This window comes from Haematobia irritans, chromosome 4, assembly GCF_050003625.1.
Source record: "Haematobia irritans isolate KBUSLIRL chromosome 4, ASM5000362v1, whole genome shotgun sequence".
NCBI lineage: Eukaryota > Metazoa > Arthropoda > Insecta > Diptera > Muscidae > Haematobia > Haematobia irritans.
In genome coordinates this window covers 53,463,787-53,475,259 of record NC_134400.1, presented here as the reverse complement: position 1 = coordinate 53,475,259, position 11,473 = coordinate 53,463,787, and the positions used below count along the sequence as shown (strand labels likewise).

General features: G+C 32.7%; 1 long non-coding RNA gene across 1 annotated transcript; it reads right to left on the bottom strand.

Annotated features, from left to right (window-relative positions):
* Window positions 1-6,423: 6,423 nt before the first annotated feature.
* On the bottom strand, window positions 6,424-6,939 carry LOC142236800 (uncharacterized). The gene is made up of 3 exons (XR_012722202.1): window positions 6,864-6,939; window positions 6,704-6,796; window positions 6,424-6,633 (listed from the first exon to the last, which is right to left on the bottom strand). It is a non-coding gene; the product is annotated as an uncharacterized LOC142236800 (long non-coding RNA).
* Between the last annotated feature and the right edge of the window lie 4,534 nt (window positions 6,940-11,473).

Genomic DNA, 11,473 nt, shown 5'->3' with positions numbered 1-11,473 from the left:
AGCAGATGGTGTTAGGAAGTTTCAAGATACCTTTCCATCGGCAAGTGTTACCGCAACCCAAGTAATTCGATTGTGGATGATAGTCTTCAGTAGAAGTTTCTACGCAATCCATGGTGGAGGGTACATAAGCTTCGGTCTGGCCGAACTTACGGCCGTATATACTTGTTTATACTATCTATCAGGCTAACATTAATTTGAAGAATGAAGAAAGGAGTAACGACCAATTCCATAGGTTGATACAAGCAATTCCATATTGAGCATTAGTTGCATCTCCCATAATTCGATTGAGTCGACCGAATTAGTCAGGTGACACAACTGCCAACAGATAGTTGCTACAACTGCCAAAATGAGGTTGGCAATAAATTCGGTTATCACAACCAATTTGTATTCTCTGTGTACTTGGAAAAGTTAAATAACATTTTGCTCTTGAATCATGTTTGAGGTGATCGTATTCCTTCTCTGCACCCTCAAAAAAATCGCTTCTGTAAATATACTCCCAAACATATTTTGCTTCAAGCATATAAATTTTTGGGTATTGCCCAAACATTTATATGTTTGATTTCTTCCAATATATAATATGTTTGAAAGCATATTGGTCTAAACAATATAATATGTTTGGGTAGTCTAAGTTCCAAACATTTTGTATTTTTCCATCCAAATTCAATAATGTTGTCTTCCAAAAACCTATATGTTATTATGTGAACATATAATATGTTTGGAGGCATTTTGGACCCAAAAATATTATATGCTGAGAAGAATTTTCTTCCAAAGAATATTGTGCTCAAAATTTTTTTTCTGCCTCATTGTATATTGCCTCACATTTTTTTCACTTCCATGAGTCTTTTTTGTTCTTAGCACATTTTTCTGTAATACAAACATTGTAGAAGAAATTATTAAATTTTATAATTATACCCTGCGCCACACTGTGGAACAGGGTATTATAAGTTAGTGCATATGTTTGTAACACCTAGAAGGAGACGAGATAGACACATGGTGTCTTTGGCAATAATACTCAGGTTGGGTCCCTGAGTCGATATAACCATGTCCGTCTGTCCGTCCGTCTGTCTGTGAACACATTTTTGTGATCAAAGTCTAGGTCGCAATTTAAGTCCATTCGCCTTCAAATTTGTCACATATTCCTAATATGGGTCAGAATAGAACCCTACTGATTTTGGAAGAAATCGGTTCAGATTTAGATATAGCTCCCATAAATATTTTTCGCCCGATATGCCCTAATATGGACCCAGCAGCCAGAGTTTTATACCGATTTGTTTGAAATTTTGTACAAACATAACTCTTAGTCGTATAGTCAAGTGTGCAGAATTTGATTGAAATAGGTTCAGATTTAGATATAGCTCCCATATATATCTTTCGCCCGATTTGGACTTATGCGGCCCCAAAAGCCAGATGTTTGGCCGAATTTGGTTGAAATTTTGCACTAGGAGTGCAATTAGTAGTATAGTCAAGTTTGCAAAATTTGATTGAAATCGGTTCAGATTTAGATATAGCTCCCATATATATCTTTCGCCCGATATGGACTTATATGGCCTCAGAAGCCAGATTTTTGGCCGAATTTGGTTGAAATTTTGCACTAGGAGTACAATTAGTAGTATAGTCAAGTGTGCAAAATTTTATTGAAATCGGTTCAGATTTAGATATAGCTTCCATATATATCTTTCGCCCGATATGAACTAATATGGTCCTAAAAGCCAGAGTTTTGGCCCAATTTGGTTGAAATTTTGCACAGGGAGTAGATTTGGCATTGTAGCTTCGCGTGCCAAATTTGGTTGAAATCGATTCAGATTTAGATATAGCTCCCATATATATCTTTCGCCCGATATGGACTATTATGGTCCTAGAAGCCAGAGTTTTGGCCCAATTTGTTTGAAATTTTTCACAGGCAGTAGAATTAGCATTGTAGCTCTGCGTGCCAAATTTGGTTGAAATCTGTTCAGATTTAGATATATCTCCCATATATAGCTTTCGCCCGATTTACACTCATATGACCACAGAGGCCAATTTTTTGCTCCGATTTAGTTGAAATTTTGCACAGGGAATAGAATTAGCATTGTAGCTATGCGTGCCCAATTTGGTTGAAATCGGTTCAGATTTAGATATAGCTTCCATATATATGTTTTTCTGATTTCGACAAAAATGGTCAAAGTACCAACATTTTCCTTGTAAAATCGTCACTGCTTAGTCGAAAAGTTGTAAAAATGACTCTAATTTTCCTAAACTTCTAATACATATATATCGAGCGATAAATCATAAATAAACTTTTTCGAAGTTTCCTTAAAATTGCTTCAGATTTAAACGTTTCCCATATTTTTTTACTAACATTGTGTTCCACCCTAGTGCATTAGCCGACTTAAATTTTGAGTCTATAGATTTTGTAGAAGTCGAACAGCGGACCACACAGTTTGTAAGCCAGCACACTAACCACTGGGCTACGTAGCTGTTATGGTCATCAAGAGATAATTATCGTTATAAGTTATATTTATATAGCATAGCTTGCGGCGCCCACGATCCAATGCAAACATAACATTGTTAAACATACATTTGTTGGCAGCGTGGAGCAGTGGTTGGTCGTCCGCCTTGCGTGACAGGGGCCCTGGGTTCGATCCCTTCTTCGACCAACACAATTTTTTTTAAATATATTTTTTAACATATATTCCAGATTCGTTCTGAAGTTCCCGAAAAGGTGTTCAGCATTACATACTATTATATTACATTTTTACTACGAAATTGTAAAGTGTGTTTTATAAAAGACTTAAAGTCAGAAAAGAAAAATGCTTGATATAAACGAAATGGACTGAGTTCAAATCAAATATTATTTTTTTATTGCAAAAATAAAAATTGTGTAACAAATAAAAGTTTTTGTATACAAGTTTAAAATTTTCGAAGAAATTCAAAAACTCTTAAAAAAAAACATGAATTCGAGTATATAAAAATATTTTTCCATCGAATCCTAAAGTTAACGATAACCACACGGATGAAAAAGACTGTTTTTCATATGTTTGGCTATAAACATTATATGTTTGGAACACAAATTTTTAAACACAATATTTTTGAGTGCAAGCATATAATGTTCATAAACTAGCATAACATGTTTGGGACATATATGTTAATATGTTAGAACATATTATGTTTGGGACATAAAATATTTGTAAATATAATATGCTTGGATGCAAACATATATTAATTTAGAAATAGCCTATAAACATAAAGGGTGATACGGTCAAAATTTGGTCAAGGGAAAACGCGTGCAAATCGGTGAAATCGTTTATTTAAAAAATCAAATTAAATTTCTTTTTCAAGTTCAATTAGTATAAAATTCAGGAAAAATATTCAGTTAGGTTTTCGCTTTTCCAAATCCGAATTGCCGGGCCTCACGCTTGACACCTGCCATCAGATTTTGTACAGCCACCTTGTCCACCTTCTTCGCCGCAGAAAGCCAGTTTGCCTTGAACTGCTGCTCGTCCTTAGCAGTTTTTTTGGTCTTCTTTAGGTTCCGCTTGACAATAGCCCAGTATTTCTCAATTGGGCGGAGCTCTGGCGTGTTGGGAGGGTTCTTGTCCTTGGGAACCACCTGCACGTTGATGGCGGCGTACCACTCCATGGCCTTTTTACCGTAATGGCAAGATGCCAAATCCGGCCAAAACAGTACGGAACAACCGTGTTTCTTCAGGAAAGGCAGCAGACGTTTATTCAAACACTCTTTCACGTAAATTTCTTGGTTGACAGTCCCGGAAGCTATGAAAATGCTGCTTTTCAAGCTACAGGTACAGATGGCTTGCCAAACCAGATATTTCTTTGCGAACTTTGACAGTTTTATGTGCTTGAAAATATCTGCTACATTTCCCCTTCCTTTTGCCGTATAAAACTCCTGTCCCGGAAGCTGCTTGTAGTCGGCTTTGACGTAGGTTTCGTCGTCCATTACCATGTAGTCAAACTTCGTCAGTATCATCCTCCGGGATCGCGCTTTGGCCGTCGTATTTTGTTTATCATCGCGATTTGGAGTCACTACCTTCTTGTAAGTCGATAGTCCGGCTCGTTTTTTGGCTCGATTCACGGTTGTAGACGATACACCCAGCTTATTTGCGGCATCTCGGAGAGAGAGGTTAGGGTTTCGCTTGAAACTACCGGAAACTCTATTTGTCGTCTCAGCGGCTTCCGGTTTTCGATTTCCCCCCGATCCAGACTTCCTGGCTGTCGACAAACGTCAGCCAGCCAAATCAACCGTTACATTTGTAACGGTTGATTTGGCAACTTTTAGCGATTTTGCCAGCTTTGCGTGCGAGTAGCTCGGATTTTCGCGATGCGCGAGCAAAATTTTGATACGCTGCTCTTCTTGCTTGGACGGCATTTTGACAACTGAAGAGTGAATTCCAAAATCAAAATAGGAGCAACATTCTACACACACACACCTTCAAAATGAGGGGTGTTCAGGTTTTTTAAATGCAAAATTGAAAGAAATACGTCAAGTTTATATTGACCAAATTTTGACCGTGTCACCCTTTATATGTGTTTAGTAGCTTGGAGCGCTATTTAACAGGGAGCGATATTGAATTAAGTTGGTGGTTGTTGCTTGTTATTACAAAATTAACATTTTATTTTTCCTTGGGTAATTGATCAGCTACTTCTTTGATCCTTACAAACTGTGTGGTCCGTTGTTCGAATCCCCGTCCGGCAAAAGGTAAAATTAAAATAAAAAAACCATACAATTGAATAATTTCTTCTACAATGTTTGTATTACAGAAAAAGGTGCTAAGAACTAAAAAATCTCGTGGAAGTGAGAAAGATGTGGGGGAATATACAATTGGGCAGAAACAAAATTTTGAGCATTCGGGTCGAAAACCTATGTTGTTAGCACCTATATTACCTGTTTATTTTCATAATTCATTATGATTGTAAATATATAAATAAATAAATAAAATTTTGAGCACAATATTGTTTGGGAGAATTTTTTTTAAGCATATAATATTTTTGGGTGCAAAATGCTTCCAAACATATTATATGTTCACATAATAACATATTGTTTTTTGGAAGACAACATTATTGAATTTGGATGCAAAAATACAAAATGTTTGGAACTTAGACTACCCAAACATATATTGTTTAGACCAATATGCTTTCAAACATATTATATATTGGAAGAGATCAAACATATAAATGTTTGGGCAATACCCAAAAATATATATGCTTGAAGCAAAATATGTTTGGGAGTATATGTTACAGAAGCGATTTTTTGTGAGCGTGCATTCAAAAGCACATTATATTTAAATTCTAAACAGTAATTTTACAACAGCACATAAATTTATTTTGGTGTGAACAATTGTTTGCTAGCATGTAACACCATTAATTTAGAAATACAAATAAATATGAATTTTTATTAACGAATAATTTTGTACTTAATTTAATTCTTAAGGCCGGTATAAATTGGTATTATCGCGTTAAAATGGCCATGTTTACCCTTTTAGTTTTCTTTAATAATTTCTTTTAAAGAACATAAACTTATTCAATTGTTGCTTTGGATCTTTCCCCACCATGTTATAATACAATTTACCGGAAAAGTTGTAATGTTATTCTGGTTTTGCCGCTAAAATGAGAAATAATTTTAGCGGCAAAACTCCACTTTTCTTATTTGCCTTTGGATGAAAAATATTCACAATTATCTTATTTTTCCATGTGTTTTTTTGGGAAATTACATATAAGAAATTTGTTTACTAATGCTTATGATTGTGGAACTCTGGATTTTCTAAACAATTTCCCAATTTGAATTCTAGCCTAATCCTAATCCTTTCGAAATCTTCAATGTTTTTGTTTAATGTTTTGGCGCTACCTGCAAATGAGCAAAGTAATATGTAAAGTAAACATTCAAATCAAGAATATTAGGTGTCATCCAAAGAAGAAAATTTTCCAAATGCATTAATGCATGCAATCTTCAGAGAATATTCATTTGCTTACACCGAAAAAAAAGTTTACTATTGTTTACGAAAAATGAACTAACCCATAGTAAGAATGACCATGATTTGGCGCCAAAGATTTTTTTCATCTAGATAAGTGCATGATTTTCTTATAAATAAGTTTATGTATTGCATCGTATTTTAGTTCATTCTTACTACGCTGTGGGAAGAATGTACTTACACTCATTCAAAATATTCCTGCTATCCGGAAAAATGAACAAGTTTTTGGGAATCCTATATTTAGAAATTGGTTTCAAATAAACTGTTTATCAGTATAATTTTCAAAGAAAATAATAAATTGAGGAATTAAAGGTACAACAAGCCTGTATACAACTAAGAAATTTTTCGTACAATATAAGACAATTTTTCATAACTACCAGTATTTTATTTCAAAAAATTATTATTATATTACATAAAACTATGGCTTATGATATACAATAAAAGAAATGTGTTTATTCGTACGCTGTATGCTGTTACTTTTCGGTAGTTAGTAATTGCTTCTTCAAAAGAGTAATATTCTATGTTAGTAGAATGAAACTAATTAATATCAATTTCCATTTTTTATCCATATGAAAGATATATGCCATAAGTTGCTATTTTCATTTCATTTTTGTCCAATTTCACCGATTTCGCTAGTTTTTGTTGTGTGGATTTGCGTCATAAGCCTCTGAAGTTAAAAAGGTATATAAAATATAAAAATATTATCAAATTCTATGGTATTTTGATCTTTAACTTACAAGAGAATTTTCTTAGAGCAAATAGGGATATCAGCTTAGTTAGCATTAAACAGTGAGAAGATTCCAAAAAATACCATTAGATTTGCTGTCATCCTGCAAATGAAAATTATTTTTAATAAATAGAAATTTTGGCTTTATTAGAAATGGACGAAAAACTTACCACATTGAAAAAAATCATCCAATTACTACATTAGTGGAATCATATCCATGCACAAATGGGACATTTTTGAAATCCTTCTCAGAATATAAATGAAATAAAAATATAAAATTAGATATAATTTCCACTTGTCAATATAGCATTTAGTATTTATGGTGGATATTAAGTTCGAGTTTAGTGGCTAAAATCCCAATTTTTCATGATTAGTTTTCTTTAGAAATACATGGGAACAAAATTGAACCGTTTTTGTGTTCATTTAAAATTTATATCAAATTTTTAGTAATTTGAGGTTGCTGAATCCAAATTTACACTTGTTTTTTTTAAGAGCTCGACTTTTTGAGATATACGGTTATGTTCAAAATTAAGGCACTTCCGCTATATATATTGGAATAACTTGAAAACAATTCATCATATTAAATTAAAAAACAGCGTTCTACATAAGCTTAAAAACGATTTTCTGTTCTTAATCGTGTAATCCATTTAAAGAATATAAACTTTATAAAAAACTTGTTTCGAGCTATTCTCCATCAAGTTATATTTAAATTTGCATCGAAGGCGTATAATTTTATACTTTTCTTACTGATTTATTTCTGATTTTAGCACCTAAACTCGAACTTACTACACACCTTAAGGACTCGCTATAACATAAAAATATAGACTCAAAAAATTGTACTGTGATCCAGATGTAGAGTCAATATAGATCATTTTATTACCACTCATTATGAATATTTTTATGTAAACCAATTTAAAACCGCACTGATTTTAAATTATTAATAGAAATATTTATACAGTTTCTTAATACGTGATTTATTTTAGAGTTATTTTTTTTTATCAATATAAAGTGTTTTTGTTTTCTCTTACATCACACCATTCACTTATCAGTTTCTAAAATGTTACGAAATATTTTTATTAATAAACACAAATAACGCACGCAAGCCCACCACGTGTGCGCTTCATAAATGCATCAACAGAACTGAATGCACCAATAAAACTCAAAGACACAAATAGTCATAAAGGACACATATGTAAAGAAAAACAACTCCACACACACACATGATCCCTTTCTGATCTCGCTATTGCAACAAAACAACTATCACCACAAAAGATACCAACAACACACATTCCATAACATCATCGCAATAACAAACACAAACAAAAAAAAAAGATGATGCAATAATTTCATAATTTCTTCTCACTTCAATTTCCAGTATAACGTTTATTGATTAGTTGGTATTCTATCTATAGGATAAGGTAAAATATATTCAATATTTACGAGGAATCCATAAAAAATTATATACACCCGTCAAGGATTAAATTAACTACTTTTTATTCTACTTTATCTAAAATTTTCAATGTGAGGAAATATACTCCAACTTATAGTAAAAACCGAAATAAGCAGTAGGAAGCCGCCATACGAATCGGTACTGTGGTTAAGTTAATTTTTACTACAAACATTTTTTTCCATACAAAAATTTTTCTTAGTAAATTGTCCACATTTCGTAGTAAGATTTTTATATTGCCTATGTCTTTTTATAATACAATCAACGATGCATTAACTATTGTATTGGAAATTTATTTAAGGAAAAATCCGTCCCATTTCGTAGTTAGTGAACTAAAAAACATTTACTGAAGTTTTATAAGTTTTCCTTTAGCTAAGTTAATTTTCGCAGTGGTTACGAAAAATGAACTATATTACAGTAAATTTTTTGAACTATGTGGGAGTTAAACTGGTCCTAAAATTAACAAGACACCTTTTTTTCTGTGTATCATTAGTGACAATGGATTTGTTCACACACATAATTACGTTGGAGTTTCTCTTGCTATAAAATAAAAATCCTGACATTGACATTTCAAAATTCCAAAAAAGTCTAGAATGACATCCCTAATGTGTAAAGAGTGCGTAAATATTGTTTTAGCACAGATAATGCAAAATTTATTTGGCTCTCTTAGTGGTGACTAAATTTAGTGTTAAACTAGGGCTGCCACTCGGGATTTATCCGAATCCTGGCATTTTTTATTTTGAATCCCGGGATTTTTCGGGATCCCGAAAAATAATCCAAATTTGTTAAATTTTTGGCTTTTTAGTATCTTTATACCCTTCAACACTATTGTGGTAACGCCAAGAAGGAAAAATCTGAGACCCATCGTTTAGTATACCGATCGTATCTTCTTAGAATTAAATTCTGAGTCGATTAACCGATGTCTGTCTGTATATGTAAATTTGTGTGCAATATTGGCATAGTGTTTTGCTTTGGCTCAAAGACAATCGCTATTTATTTTGAAAAAATCGGTTTAGATAGCTGCCATATATATTTATCACCGATCTGGTCATAATTGACGTAACATATTTATCAGCGTATCTTCTTAAAATTTCTCACAGACGAATTTTTTGGAGCTCCAGTAAAATATCCAAAATATCAGCCAAATCGGGTTTGCTTCAAATTTCGCACAAGGAGTACAACTAATAGTATCGTGAAGTGTGCAAAATTTTGTTGTAATCGGTTCAGATTTAGATATAGCTCCCATGTATATATTTTGCCCGATTTACCACGGAGGCCAAACTTATACTCCGATTTACGTGAAATTTTGTAGAGATAGCAAAATTAACATTCTAACATGCATGCAAAATTCTAACTACACCGATGAAAATTTTCGTCCATGTGAGTATTTCGGTAGTCCACGTGACGAAATTAATCATCAAGGTCAATTTTTGTTCTTTTCATAGTTCGTCACATTGACGATCTAGTTTTATCTACGAGACGAAATTATTTTCTTCCCGATTCAGCGAAAGTTAACAAAATTTACATTTAATTTAAATTAATTTCGTTTATATGATGTCCTATTATATGATTTCCAAATTTTAAATATAAGTTGGACAAAAGTTTTAAGTGTTTTATTTCCATGATGTATCAAGGATGCTGGTTTTCGTCAATGCGATGAAAGAATCTTCAAATTGATGACACACACTTTTCTCTGAAATATGTGTCAAAAAAATCTCAATATTAAATAAAACATTGTAATTTAAATTGTTCATTAGAACTAAAGTGAAACACCTAAAAGTCGAATCAATCGTCAATGTGACGAAACAGTGTTCAATGCGATGATAAAATTCACGATCTGTAGATGTGTATTTATATCTCTACCAAAAAACATACAGCCAAATGCGCTTGCTACGTTCCTTTTTCAAATAACTGTAGACTGCCTTTATTAATGAGAGCAAAGTTATTTTTTGTTGGGTATTTCCATAGACTATAGACTTTAGATAGATGAGCCATGAGTGTCAAACTATTTTTGACAGTTCCGAAGATTAAGAATAAACGAGAAAAATAAGAGCACGCTTACAATCTCTTTCGTTTTCCTTTTTGTAGTTTGCCAATTTTACACAAAATTAGAACGTGTTTGATGCAACAGAGGATTTATAAATAAATTAATATATTAAAAGTTCATATTTGAACAAAAAATTGTGACCAAAACCGCGAAAATACGAAATTTAATTTTGAGCAGCATTGCTCTTTACGATCAACACAAAAGCAAATGCACGAAAATTAATGTTTGGGACTGACTCTTTACGAAAAAATCAAAACGAAATGTCAGAAAATTAATTTTTGGAACTGACACATTGTTTTTAAAGAGAATAGTGGATCATCTATCTAAAGTCTATAGTCTATGGGTATTTCATGCTCTCTCCAAATTTAATTTAACTCAAACGAGAATTTGAGCAAACATTTGTTCACATCATAGACATTATAATACAATTTTGAGCAGCATTGCTCTTTACGAGCAACACAAAAGCAAATGCACGAAAATTAATGTTTGGGACTGACTCTTTACGAAAAAATCAAAACGAAATGTCAGAAAATTAATTTTTGGAACTGACACATTTTTTTAAAGAGAATAGTGGATCATCTATGTATTACAATGCCTACACCGAAAGAAAAAGCGATCGTCACCTTGACGATTGAGTTTCATCAATGCGTTTTCGTCTATGCGATGAAAAGTTTCGTCCATGGGAGTATTTCGGTGGTCCACGTGACGAAATTAATCATCAAAGTCAATTTTTGTTCTTTTCATAGTTCGTCACATCGATGATCTAGTTTCGTCTATGAGACGAAATTATTTTCTTTCCGATTCAGCGAAAGTTAACCAAAATTAACATTTGATTTAAATTAATTTCGTTTATATGAAGTCCCAATATATGAATTACACATATTAATAGAAGTTGGACAAAAGTTTTAAGTGTTTTATTTTCATGATGTATCAAGGATGCTGGTTTTCGTCAATGCGATGAAAGAATCTTCAAATTGATGAAACACACTTTTCTCTGAAATGTGTATCAAAAAATCTCAATGCTAACTAAAACATAAAACGATATACGGTGTATATCCCTTTCCGACCGTGTACGCACAATTGTGCGGGTAAGTTTAAGTCTCTATAATTTCTTTAATATATGATGTACTGCGATAAGAGCGGCAAAAAATAATTGTGTATGCACTCTCTTTGTCTAATAATGTGAAGGACCGTTATAAACATTTGTTTTTCATATTAACTTTGTAGTTTCAGCAGTGTACTTTGCGCATTTGTAAAAATGAGTGGAAGAGGTAAGTTTGCAAATA